Raw genomic sequence first — 14,261 nt, 5'->3', positions numbered from 1 at the left:
TGAATTTTCATTTGCCTTGCTTTCAGTTATCCTCGGAAATATGCGGCAGAAGCCGGTCCCGAAATCGTTTGACAAAAAAACGAGAAACTAAACTAGACAGCCGCAAAGCTCGCCTTAACGTCTCCAGAATCAGTCAATGAAAGCTGGGGCCAACAGTACTGAATTTAGCTCTCAGTTGGCAGGGGGACTGTCGAGGGGCTGTACTTGTAAACGGCATTTCATTCCATTTCAAATCAAATCAATTTCTTCGACATTCTGCATTGTGCCCCAATCAGTGCAACTGAATGTCAACTATTGGCAATTGTAGGCGAAAAAAAAGGACAAACCCAATAGGAACAATACTCCTCGGAAAGTGGACTTAAACAAAGAAGCAAAATTGTTGAAAAATATCTTCAACAAAATTTACTTGGAGGAGTAAGCCATAAAATGGGGCAACAAATTGTTTAAACCCTCTTCGTGTTCAGTTACTTAACATTAAGGGTTCCCGTTTTAAAAGGGCCATAAACAAATTCGTGGTACATTTGCATTTCCCCACTTGGCTCGGACTTTCCCTTTTTCCAGCCTGAGATTTGTCCCATTTCCAGTCACTTGTCTCCCTTTTGTTTATTTGGCTAGTTTTCGAGTTGCATGTGTCTGGCTGTTTGCATATTTACACTCTTAACAACAGCAATAAACATTTAAAAAAGTCAGCAGAAGCTGGCTAAAATCAGCCAGAAACCGGGGAGCGGCGGGCAGACGGACCCGGAAAGAAAATACTCGCGTTGCAGATAAAACAAAAATTATTTGCATTTCACCTGCATGTTGGCACCTGATTGCGGCCACCCCTGGACTCTCCATCCCTTAAAGCTCGAACTGCAGACTGCTGCCGATCCTGTTTGTTGTCCTCATCCCTTAGATCCTGCGGTCGCAATAGCACCATTGTAGTTCTCATTTAGTTGCTCGCTTGCCACAGGACTCAAAAATATTTGTGGAGCCTTAGTCGGGGTAGAGGGGCAGCTGGAGCCAGTGCATCCACCTGCTGCAGCTGTGTAGGTGTTTAGCAAACACACGACCAGGTGGATGTAGAATGTAAGCTGTGCACAGGGAGAAAAAGCATACTCTTTTTAAAAATTATATCCAGACTAGTATTTCATTCTAAATCAAGTTTCTGTGACTGCATTTAACTTTCTGTCTCTTCAGAGGCACATCCCCTTCACCGACAATAGCGGCAGCAGCACGTGCATATCCTGCAACAGCATCAGCCATTTTTGTTGCTCCACCACCCCACATCGGCCCCCAATCCTGAGGCCCCCTGGGTGTCATGTAGCCGAGGCCGGAATGTCAACAGTTTACTTTGCGCCCATTTGGAAGACGCGGGGATTAAATGGGTTTCTGCTGCTGCCTTTGACCCCCAGCCACGCCTCCTCGCCCCCTTTGAATATGACGAAAATTACAAAAAGCTGTGTCGTCGGCAACTTCAAGCAAAAGTCACTTTTTGATTTGGCCATAAAGGAGCCGGCGAGTGAAAAAAAATATTAATCGCGTGCTCGCTTATCTGATTTGTGGCTCCATTCTTGGGCGGACGTTTACTTCAAAGTTGATGAAGTGCCAGAAAGCTTCCGCGACACTTGACACCAACTTCCGTTCCCCCACAATTCCGATTCAATGCGCTTCGAGTTCAAGCGACACTCAAATCGCACATACGCCACGTGGACCCACCGAGTTGGCGGCGGAGAGAAGTGCCAGAAGTACTGTGCCACCGGCTTCCTTGTTGGCCAGGACATAAATAAAGGCAAATACGCAGGACGTTAAAATATATGGCATACAAAACGTGGCGGAAGTGCCAGCAAAACAAACCTGGAAATGAAAATACAACTTGGAGGAGTCTTCAGTGAAAAAACGAAGTCAAGATACTCTGGCCAAGCAATGGAGGTTGTCGCCAATGAGTGTTTGGAAATAATGGAATTACATGAAATATAATTTGGGTACATAATCCGTTTAAGGATATAGCACATAGTTTTCTTTTTTCTTTTCACCAACTTTTAAAATTAAATATCTGGCCTTAAAAACACTGCCACCTAAGCTAGATTCCTTCACTTGCTTATAGTGTAAACAAAACAAAATGTTGTCCACTTGAGCCAAAGCAGCCAGGTGAAGCAATCGCAGGCCAAAGGACTCCGCTCCCGCTTTCCACTTTCCACTTGCCGGCTTCTGGTTCTGCTCCTTTTGGCCATTACGCACGTGATTCATATGCAGAGCTCCTTAGAACCGAGCAGCGGGCGTGTGTGAGTGTGATTGGTGTGCTGGGGCCTTGTCACAATAAATTTAGTAAAAGTGACAAATATTTTATGCTTAAGAATAATTGATGAAGTGGCTACAAAGCGGCAACGGAAGCGTTCTGGCTGCTATTTTTACAGCGAGACACGGTCACGTCGAAGCAAGTTGGCCAGGTTGTTGAAATGGCTCTCCTCGGCAAAGAAAGGTCCTGGCAAATAATAAAGCGCTAAATCATAGCCACGCTTAGTACTCTCAACTGTGTGTTGCCCGAAAGTAAAAGAATAGAGCATGGGGCGGGCAGGATGGAAGCTTGGCCAGGAGGAGAATTGCTGTCAGTTAGCTCATATGTTTCTGCGTAGGCCATACAAATGTGTGCGTCGCAAATAAAAACAGCCAGTGCGCCGGATATTACGACATATTGCTCCGTACGGCTTGTGTGCAGACAAAAATTGCGCCAAGGATTATGGCACTACATTACAGGACCTCTAGTCCCAGCCCCCTGCCCGCTCGTGCCTTGCATATGAGTGATGGGCATCATTTAATCATTGTCTATGACTCCGACACCTCCATCTCCGCCACGTGGGTTCGGATGGCGAGTGTGTTTTGTTTGCCTGTTTGTTTGTGCGCTGCGCCTGACATGTCCTTGGGTCTGTTTGCCAGGGAGTTTAACGCGAATGGGGCCAGAAGCATTTGGCTTTAAGTTATGTACTTGGCGCAACCACTATCTCCCCAGCACTGGTATCATCCAATGCAAACATTACATACTGCCAACAGTTGAGATTAAACGTTGCGGAAAATGATTCGCATTAAAGGCGGTGGCTTTAATTCTCAACCGTTTGGCTCTCGCCGTCGTCGGTTTCTAAGCCAAATTCAATTTCCAGCATATGCAGATTAGCATCCATTTACTTGGCTACATTTTTGCGCCCTTTTAACAAACAATTATTTGCCATGAATAAATTAGCAGGACTTTCAGTCCTCCGCTCCCCACTCCTACTGATGGCGAGGCTGATGCTGATCAATTTAAAAGAAGTAATAACATTTAAAATTCAAATGCAAACACACAGCCGAGGAGGAGAGCAAAAAATTGAGCTAATAAAAGTGGGCGTAACCATAGGCGAAACCTTGAAACACCGCACATATGCAGGGGGGAGGAGGGAGGGTGACAGGATGACAGGGCGCTAGAATGGCAAGGAGTGGGATTCTAAACCGCGTTGTCTGGCTGTGCCGGCACTTAGATGCCCATTACGCCGGAGGGCCACAGACAACGACAAGGACATCGGAATAGGAGGCAGTGGCAGGAGTTCCAGGGACCGGAAGCCCGCTGGCAGGACAAAACAAAAAGCGCCTTCAGCACATCTATGGTATATGCGAAATTAATTGTCTGTTTGTTGCCAACAAATTTGAATTTAAACCGCATGCAAGGGCTCCAAGAGAACACAGGCCACTGGCCCAAGTGGGTGGACTGAGAAAAATACTTCTATTTCAGACTGTAGTAACTTAGCTACTCTAACTTAATTTACAATTTACCTCAACCTCAATTAAAACTACCGCAAACTATCTAGCCACTTATTCAGTATTTGAGGTGTCGGTAAATGCTTTAATTACCTCTTGATTGATATTTACAATTAAAAATTTATGAAAAGTTTACAGTTTTTGTGGGGCAAGCTACAAATTTGATAATCATAATTTTAAACTGTTTTACTTAGTAATAATTTTAGAAATTATTCAATATTCAAAGTATTTAAAAAAATACCCATACAGCAGTTTTTAGACTATTGAATGGATTATCTAAGATTTTCATTAAAATTATTAACAAATTCATTGAATAAATGGTAGGAAGTAATGAATAGTCATAAAAGTTAGAACACAGAGTCAAATTTCTCTCAGTGTCCAAATAGCTGAAATGTGTGAAATGTAAGCGGCAGCCAAGCTTTCCCGCATCTTTGGAAACTGCGACTACGAATGCTACTCCGATTCCAGTTGGCTGTTTCCTGAATCCTCGCTCCAACGTCCTTGTTGTTGCCGTGTGGGTGCGTTTGTTTGCTTACGAAACAACTTCGAGTTGCGGGGCTTAAGTTGCCAGTAGCTGTTGCGGCTGTCGCTTGTTGTCTTGTTGTTGCCCCAGTGCCGCTCTGTTCCGTTTCGTTCACAGTTAGCCCAATGTGCGGTTTGCTAACTGTGCCGAAAAGTTGGAGCCTCTACCGAGGCTGGAAGCTGAGAAAAAAGAAGAAGAAACTTTCCACGCTATGCCCTGACGATTGTCTGGCCAAAGAGTCCTTTGGCCGACGTATCCTAAGGTCCCCTGGCCGGCTCACCGACTCACCCACCTACCAGGACACCCTCACACGGGAGGGAGCAAATTAATTGCTGCTGTTTTCGGCGCTTATTTGTCTTTGAAATTTGTTTCATGCCGAGAACTGGACCCGACAACGTCCTGCCAGCCTCTTGTTCCACTATAGCCCCGACCCGCCGCTTGAGTTTTTGTCTTCGCCTCCTTGGCTTTTCCTCTCCAGCGTGTTGTGTTTGCCTCTTGCCTATTTGCTATTTAAATTTAATTTGCATTACTTAAAGAATTTAAAAAGCAAAAATTTCTCATGCGTAATGCGACGACGAGGCTGTAGAGGCCGGTGTTCCCCTGAAACTGCCCACCGAGCACCAACCACCTCCTTTGTCCTTTCTTTCGGTTTCTTTTGAGGAGCTTTTCTGCTTCAACATTTTTATTTACTTGCGGCCAGCCCGCTCCTGGTCCCCGGCCATTTCTGTTTATTTTTGGCAAGTTTTTACGGCAGATCCCCAAAATACTTGGTATAGTTTAATTTTTTATGGTACGCCATATCTTAAATTGTTTAAATTTGTGCTGCCTAATAGCCCGCACACTCTGTGATTGCAAATTGCTGACCCGCTGTTAGGGAAAACTTTGCTGACCCGTTCTAGGGACAAGATTGCGCATACGCACCACTGGCCACCGCACAACCACGTACTCAGTAACTCCATATATTACCCTGCATATGTTTGTACGTCCGTGTTCTCCGTCTGGACACTAAATTCCATATTACCGCAAAATCAATTTACATTCCTAAACTGATTTTCTGAGCCCCCCACTCCCCACGGTCGCGGAGGAAAAAGATTAAATTAAAATTATTCTGCTGCTCCGCCGACTTCCAATTAGAACGCCAACGCGGCACTTGCCTTCCAACTGGAACCCACACTCATTTGGACATCATATGGGAATTGCCTTTTGCTCTGAAAATTAACCCGTAGCCGGTTTAAAAGTCACAAACTTTTAAAGTTTCATGGATTTGAAGCAATTGCACTTGATGTAATTTTGTTTAAGTTTCAAGCTCGTTCCTGTGCTAGCTGATTTTAATAAACCAGCCAAAAACTTGGAGAAATTCCAAATATTTTTAGTTCTTCTTTGGTTAATATATTTTACTAGTTTTCCCTGGAAAGTTTTTAGAGCCCACATTAAAATAGTATCACCAAAATCAGTTCAAACATAAGAAAATAAGGGTACTATTCTCTTTTATATGCAGGATATATTTGACAACTTTTGTTACCCTTTTCAAGAGCTAAATAAAATAAAGAGAACAAAATATTTGAGAAGCCTAAGGAGATTTTTGTAAGGACGGGAATTTTGGTTTCTTTTTGCGCAAAGTCCGTTCTACCGTGAGCGGGTTAAACTGGCTGTTGGCCTGGCCAAGACCCGAGCACGTAGACAGGTGCCTGGCGCTTTGTTTCTGGCATGGGGCACATGGCTCATATCCTGGCAGCGATTTCACTTTCGCCCCGTGTGCGTTTCCAGTTGCCACTTGCCGGCGAGTCGAGGCGTCCTTGGCTCGCTCACGTCGTCGGGCCATTTAAGCCTTAAGCAGGCCACTTAGTGGCGCGGACATAAATCTGTGCACCAAATCCGAGCAATTAAATGCATCGTAATTTAGCCCGGTCTGCTTGCCAACCGCCAGGATCCTCCTCCACCTCCTGCCTCCGTCGTTCTTGGTCCTTTTGTGCCCCGCCGCCAGTGTCGCTCTTTAGTGTGCAATTAAGTAGAAGTTCGCAGACCGATACCGTGCCACGCCCCCAAAAGCAGAGCGCCCTTCATCCTCATACGTGTAATAATCTGTGCCCTGTGCTTCTGCCATTTTGTTTCGCCTTGCCACGCTCCACAATTTCTTATTAATTGACGCGAATTTATGTATTTGCCACGCGTTATTGCTGCCCCCGAAGAAATTAAAAAATATAAACAGACAGCCATCCGGGCAAACACAAGGCGTATCCTGATTCAAAGCCACATAAAGCACACAAAGCATATCGGTTATGGGTGGACGGCAAAGGCAGATCGAGGGGAAGTCGAGGCGGAGACAAACAACAAACGCATTTTTATGGCACTTGGCAATTAGATCGGGCAACAGGAAGTGGGTGGAATTCCGGATTCTGAATGGGGAGTGGGAGTGCCAAAATGGGAGTGGAAATGGAGGTGGGTGGGTTGCTTACCCAGGGGCGTTGCGTAATAATTTGTGTTCTTTTTATTTGTACTCGGAGAAAACAGCAAGTATCAACAAGCTTTAATACTCTTAAGAAGTTCTGTGTATAGAAACTAGTTATAAGAATATTAAGAGTTGGCCATTTAAAACAAATATTCAACACAAAATTTTATTTATTTTGTAGTATCATAATGCCAAGAATTCTAGCTTAGATATTATTTGTTTCAGTTTTATTGAGAAAAGGTTTAAATCTTGAATATTTAACAACTTACTCAAAAAATAATAAAAGTAGATTTGAATCGCATTCCGAAGAAAAATAAATCCATTAAACTTGCCAAAAATAAACCCGAGAGGATTAGTAACTTAAATTCTTGATATTTCCTAAACTCAGTGGCTCTTTTTTATAGGGCATCCCCCAGTTAGTACTTATATCCGCTTCTACCTAAGAATGCCCACCCACTTTGCTTTTGGCCCTAATGTTAAGTTAACGTCGGCCGCCCGTTGTTGGCTCTTGTTATGGCCCCGTTCGGATGTTGGCTATTAGAGGACCATTAAATAATTGCTGGCAATTCCAGAACAACACAAAGGCAACAGCATTTTTTTGCTTGTGTAGCTCTGCTCTGGTTTCTTTTTATTAAAGGCATCTAATTGCAGGCAATTTGTGGGCAGAGATCGCCAAAGTGGCGGTGCCAGAACTTTAAACAACCACATCAACTCTCGTTTAATAAACAGAAACTGGAAGGGGGTTAGAAAACAGCAATAAGCGTATTAACAAGGTCTGCACAAGCCCCCGAAATAATCGTAATAAAGTTAGCCGGCAACGAGAAAACCGCACACGTTGCCCACATATAGACGGCCCGACTGACATGGCAGGATGCCTAGGAAACGGGACAGAATACTCCACCTTGGTGGCAAGGCGCCCGGCCCGAAAGGATCCAACCAAACCCCAAAACCCCAATGGGGCCCTAAAGTCCCTAGGCGGAGGGGTGGAGCAAATCCAACAACCGCAAAACAGTCCAGAAACCAAACAACAAAATGCAGTTACACAACTGCAAACCCAGCAACTACCATAGCAGTTGCCAAATTTCTGTCTGCTGCATTTTGGCCAGAGCTATGAAATTAATTAAATAATATTTATTTGTTGTAAGAATTTATTTGGCTGGGTGAGCTCCGAGGTAGCTCACTGGGGGGCTGGGTTGGGTGCCCCTTTGTCCGACAAGGTGTGAAACTTCGCCTTAGACAACAAAATCCGGCACTCACACACCCTCGGAAAACTGTTAACTTAATTGTTAACTGTTGGGGTAGCACAAAGTTTCGAAAAAGAATGGAGGGGCTGGATGGTCAGAGGATGTGGAGCGTTTAGAAGCACCTTTAATTGTTGTTGCCGTTCCACAAATTGCAAATGAACACGAAACTGGAAAAAGTTACCCTGGTCCTCCGGGCGTATACGTAACATTTACAACATTCGACTCTAGCACCAATAAAATGTGCTTAGGGTTTAATCGGGCAAATCGACTCGAACTTAACTTTGGAGGAACTTAACCCCCACATTTAATTGATCAGATTTACAAATTGTTGAAAACTAAACTTAAATTAGATTGTTAGTTAATTATATTCTCGCAGAGGCAAGTGCACAGAAACTTTCTGTAAATATGAGCTTCCATTTATTTGTCTAAATGATTTCAGTTTCATGCCATTTGCATATTGCTTGGCTCTTTTCATTTGAAACTTAAATTTCCTGCTCGAATTTCCCCTTGGGACTCGCCCACCTTAAAGTGCGTAATGAAGCTCTCTACTTGAGTGATTCAAGTTTCCTGGTTGCCAAAATGTTTTATTCTCCTTTATTTCCTTCAAAAATTCAGCTTGCATTTTGCACTGGCCCTCCCCTGGCGCTCCTTTATCCTGCAGCGTAGCTCCACGCTCCTGTTTCGGAGTTTTCTTTTGTTTTGCTCGGCTCCTTTTTGTATTTTTTGTTTTTTGGCAAAAATTATCGTAAAAGAATTTTACCTGAGCTACGTGACTGCTGAACTTAATATCCGTTTGTCATAAGCGTTTCTAATGCTCACACACCGGCACACACGTACCCGTACACGGTCATATCCAGCGACTTGGCTGCTGCACTTAGCCCATCTCACCCATACCCGTATCCATTTGACGGGGCACGTACACCAGCCTGCCGGAATCGAGTCGGATTCAGAGTCGGAGCCGGAGACGGAGACGGTGCCGTTCAGATCCCGGCGGTGTGAGGCTCTCCGGATACGATCTCAAGGCAGGAACTGTAAACTTGGAACGCGCTCTTCAAGAACAAAAGCCAACGACATTTTCAGCTAAATTAAGTATTTTTAGTATTTTTAGAACTTGCCTGCCATTTGTGCACTGGCACTGTTTTCGGATTCAGCACAGTGAAAAAATATTGTAGCTTATGACTTAATTATAATTATATTTATGCTGTCTAATTAAATTATAGTTTTTTCGATTTCTTTAAATGGAAATTGAAAGATCCCTGGCATAGTAAGCCTGGCATTTTTCTCAGTGTAACCTCCTTTCTTTGCCGCTTTTAGCTGTTGTTGCCCCTTGTTGTGAGCTGTTGTTGTTGCCTGCCAATGCATGTGAAAAGTTTGCAAGTAGATTTTTGAAAGGTTGCTGGCTGAGGAGCGGCGCTTTAATTGCATTTCGCCGCGTTGCCTTCGCCGCCTTTACTGACCCGGGATCCGGCTGCCGTCCCGAGGCAACTGCACACCAGTTCGCCAACTCCTTGCTCCTTCCATCGCAACATCCTTGGTTCGGCATCCTTTAAATAATGCAGCGCATTGTCTGAGCTGCTGCATCAGGTGAAAAGAAGCGGATCCGCCTCAGCCACGCCCCTAAAATGCTGGCCATAAAAACGCCCCCCCACATAGATATACTAGATTCACTTGCTTGGCTCAATTTTTATGACATAAAAGCGCCGAGACTGCCATTAAAGAAAAGTGTAGCACGCTTCTTGGCGCTGGCAAATGGAGTGGGATGCCGTGGAATGGTATGGAATGGAATGGCAACGGAGATTTTTTTTAACATTTCTCGGAGCAACAAAAATTTTCCAACACATTTGCCAAGCAAGATATTCGGTGGGGGCAACAGCAAAAAAATAATAAAAGGCTAAAAAAAAGAGACCGCGGAGCATCTGGGGAATCGGTTTGTTTTGGCCAACTCTTGGTACGGTTCAGTTTCAGTTCCAGTTCCAGTCGCCCTTTCGGCCACAGTCATTTTCATTTTCGTTTTCATTTTGCCTTCGCCACGGTTGCTCCTGCTGACTCCTGCTGTAGTCCTTGCGCAAATAATTTCACTGATAAAGGATTTTCAACGCATCTTATGCCCGCTGTTTGCACTTTCGCAATATGTTTGCCAGCAGTTTGTTTTTGTTCATTGCCCGTAAGAAGTTTATATTATATTTTCTGTACTTTTACACACAATTGCATTCAGCTGCATACAGCTCCCCATTCTTTATATTCTGTTTCTCATAGTCATTGTAAGCTATTGCTAAGCAAAATTTTAGTTTGAACAATGTGTCTTGTACTAATGGAGAGTAGTGCGAGAGCAAGGCAGCATCAAGCTCCAATTTAAGCTTATAAATTTTGATAGTTAATTAATTAATGAACTCGGACCTACTGCTATTATTTTGCCTCTCATTGTATTCGGCAGGGAGGATGCGCCTGTAAGTAGTTTACGCGCATTTAAAAAGACGAAGGGGCAGTCGCTGGAGCAGCAGCCTGAATAAGACGGCTTGAAGCTGCCATAACAAAGGAGCCAAGGGACGCCGTAGTGGAAACAAAGGGTGTGGATTCTGGCCATCCCAGGACAAGCAAATGAATGTTGTGCAGGCCGGCAAAACGTGCTACAGCAGCAGCTGCAACAACTGCAACAGTAGCTACCTTGCAATGATTGCTGTTTGTGTTGCTGTTGCAGTTGCAGTTGCTGTTTCTGTTGCTGTTGTGCATTGGGCATTGTTTACTTGTTTCATAGCCGAAATGAAACTCAACTCAACTCGTGCATTTCTAATGCGAATTTATATGTTTTAACCCCGGCGCTGCCATCAAAACAGCCATCTCTTCCCTCCGCTCCAGCTCCGGCTCCCGCTCCGGCTTTTGGCTATTTTCTGCTTTCTGACATGTCCTGCTAGTAAAATTTGTGCCCTTATTGAAATGAGCCAAAATGTACACAATGTTTGCTGTGGACCCAATAATGTTGCAGCTGTAAAAGAGCATGCACACAGAAAAATAAATACGAGATTTTGTCAAGAAAAATATGCAGCTAGTATTGAAGACGAAGTGGATCAGAAGCATTTTATCAGAAGTCCTTTGAGATAAATTGTATAGCATGGATATTTTTTGCGTGTGCAGATTGGTGAATAGAATCGCAATTCCAATCGGAATACGAGTACGTTTACGTATCTCAATCCCTGCTCAGCCACTATAATTTCTTTCTTGCTGCCCTCCCTAGATGGCCCGGACCCTCCTTGCGAGTACTTCGCCGCCCAGAAAGTGGCCGGCAGATTGCCAGACTCCCTCGAAGACTCGAGTCAGTTTGTCAGCTTGTCAGCACATCGGAGGAGTTGGCCGGAAAAGGGAAAATGGGAAAAGCGATGGGGAAAATCTGAAGCGAAAAAGCTGAGCTCACATAGCACGGCACTGACTTGCTTTTGTTACTCATTTATTTTGATTTGTTTACCATTGCGAGTTATATATTTCTTCGTCCCGCTCAGCAGAATAGCTCAAGAATGGTGCAGGGGAGTGCTGAGGGGGAAGGAGGAGAGCGAAAGAGCAATAAAATTAAGCTCGGATTTATTGACCCATTTCAGTTTGACTTGCTGCCAGTTGCCGTAACCCCTCTCTGTCGGCACTCTTTGTTATGCATGGCAACTAAATTAAAATGTTTTTACTAATCCCGACAACTTACTCTTTTAATTACTTTTTCTTCTCAAATGAACAAAGCCGCATCGGGCCAAAGGACTCACCTCGCTCGGCCACTCCGCCCAACTCCTTTTGCACTCTGTTTACATTTGGCCTGCTTTGTTCCTGGCCAAAACGAAACGATTTTTATTTAATTTGGCAACCAAGCGGAGAAACCCAAAAACCTATTCTGCTTGAAATTGATCCAATTTAAATGTGGATTTTGAACTTTACAATATTGCAGCGCTTACATAATAACATGCAGCTTGCACCCAAAGAATTGAACATCCTTTACTGCAAATATTTTCCCTATTTTAGCTTGTCTACTATTTTTTTTATTTTTCGAATCAGTGAAGTTTCCCTAGATACACCCAGACTTAAGGCAATTAAATAAATGAAGGGTTTGTATGCGCTTGGCTTGTCAAATTTCAGATTTATTTGCTGCTCCTTTGCAGGCCCTCTCATTGTCGAATCTCAGCTAGAGTTTAGTGTACACACAGCCAGTGGAGCATCGCATTCGCTTCCCAATACAATACAAAGGGCGTTAATTAAATATTTTTGCTCAAAGGCAAGTCGGCAACCAATTACAATAGTCGGCAACTGAGCGTCAACGCCAGTGTAATTCTCAACAAAAATCTCATTAGGTGGCAGCGGAAAAAGAACAGACACGGAGAAAAAATTCAAGAAACTAATTTACTATAAATTAGGCAATAAATTATACCCTAGAAGTAAGGTTAAGCCTTGTCTTTTTCATTTTATTGCAAAGATCTTAAAATATTTCTCAAATAGCTTTGATTTTTCTTTGTGCAGACACTAATTTAAGGGGAGTTCGCGAACAAGTGTTAGATGAAAACCGAACTACCTGTTCACACTCGAAACACTTAAGCCATTTGCACCGGATCCACCTGCTCTCTTGTTGCCAAATTTGTCCCTGTTTTGCATGGGAAACTATTCCGAAGCGGCAAGCTAATGCGATTAGCAAATCGAGGATTGTCGATTGAAATTCAAGTGGCTGTCGCAATTAATTAATTTCATTGTTCGCTGACAGGGTCCTGTCCTGGCTTTGGGGCTGGCTTATTCGATCCGCTTTTGGGTTCAAAGTGCACTGGCTGAGCTCCTCAAATCTCAGTGCCGATGACACTCATTAACATAAAACGCAAAGGTGGCCGCAACCCATAAAGCCAGCTCACTTTTCACACTCATTAAAATGGTGGATGCTTTTCGGGTCTGGCCAGTCCGGTCTCCGGACTTCTTCTTATCTGCGGCGGGATGCGGGGAGCGGTGCGAGGTGTGGAATGCTATCATCTCATTTTAGGACCTGACGTCAGCAGAGGCACTCAAATTTCGGCGACAGAAGTAAACCCTTTTCGCAGCCCCAAAAACATTTAAATGTAATCTATTATCTTAATTCCAACACAAATTGTTTGGCGGCGCACTGAGCCGGCCACGTTCGCAGTCGCGTCTTGGAATCCGAAATCGTCCTTGTGCGGCTCTTAACCCGGCTAACGAAAATAAAAGCCCATTTACAAGCCCAGTGCCAGTGCCATCCGCCATCCGCCATTGCCACAGTCAAGGACTTGAGCCGCTTGGCAGCCTAGCAATTCAAATGCCAAGAGACGAGGACAGCCGGCAAGCGCTGAAAAGCAAAGCTTATCGGCCGCAACGTAAATCACCCAATTTACCATAAATAAAGATACGTACATATTGTCAGGCGTGGGCGGGGAGGGGTCCGTGGTTTTCCGTGGGGGGTGGCGGGAGGGAAAGCTGGGACTGGGATGGTGGCGCAACCACAAGCGTGGCCACCGCCAAAAACCGAAAACCGACAGAGCCGAAACAAAACACCTTATCGCGGCCAGGCACATCTTTAAGTGGCTGTCAACGGAAGCGGAGTGGTCGGAGTGGGTGGCTCCTTGACTGGGCATCGGGGGGATGGATAATAGTGTAGGGCGAGGAGGAGGTGGGGGACTATTGGATGGGCTTGGCGAAGGATCCGAGGGCCACTACACCATTTGGCCGAACATAAATCTGCATGAACTGAACCGAGTGAACAGGCAAAGGTTCTGCGGAAAGATAAATAAATAGCCATAAAGTCAATTGGGGGATTCCCTGAATTACGAGTAATAATACCTCAAATACGGGTAAAGTAAACTTTGAAATAAGTTTTCAGCTTAGTAAGTTTAAAGGGGGAATTATAAACTCCTAATTATATTGTAACTGAAGTAAGCTGCAGGTCACAGGTGAACTTCGATCAATAAAAAAGTTAAAAGCTTGAATTTATATTAAATTTAATTCATAAAATTTACAACACATTTGTAAACTTTTAAAAATATGTTGGACTTGAAAAAGATATAGCCAAAATCTAGCTCTAAATCAGATCCAAATCCAGCCATTTAACCTAGCCATTTAATTTGGCCAGCTCTGCTGCATTCGTTGTCAGTCACATTTGATCCAAGCCAAATCCCCTTCGGCTGTTGGCTATTACTCCCATGATCAGGCAGCAGGCAAGGACGGAGACAGAGACAGTAACAGGGGTATGGTATGGATAGGGGTAGCTGCTCCTCATCGCATCTTGCTCTTAGATTTACTTTACAAAAGC

At 44.2% G+C, this 14,261-nt stretch overlaps 1 protein-coding gene across 1 annotated transcript in view; it reads left to right on the top strand.

Moving 5' to 3' along the window:
• The window catches only part of LOC6507717, a 101,816-nt gene that overhangs the window by 79,840 nt on the left and 7,715 nt on the right, over positions 1 to 14,261 (top strand). The window lies entirely within an intron of this gene.

Source organism: Drosophila ananassae, chromosome 2R (assembly GCF_017639315.1).
Source record: "Drosophila ananassae strain 14024-0371.13 chromosome 2R, ASM1763931v2, whole genome shotgun sequence".
Classification (NCBI taxonomy): domain Eukaryota; kingdom Metazoa; phylum Arthropoda; class Insecta; order Diptera; family Drosophilidae; genus Drosophila; species Drosophila ananassae.
Note: the sequence above shows the minus strand (reverse complement) of the source record. Positions and strands in the feature narration are given on the sequence as shown.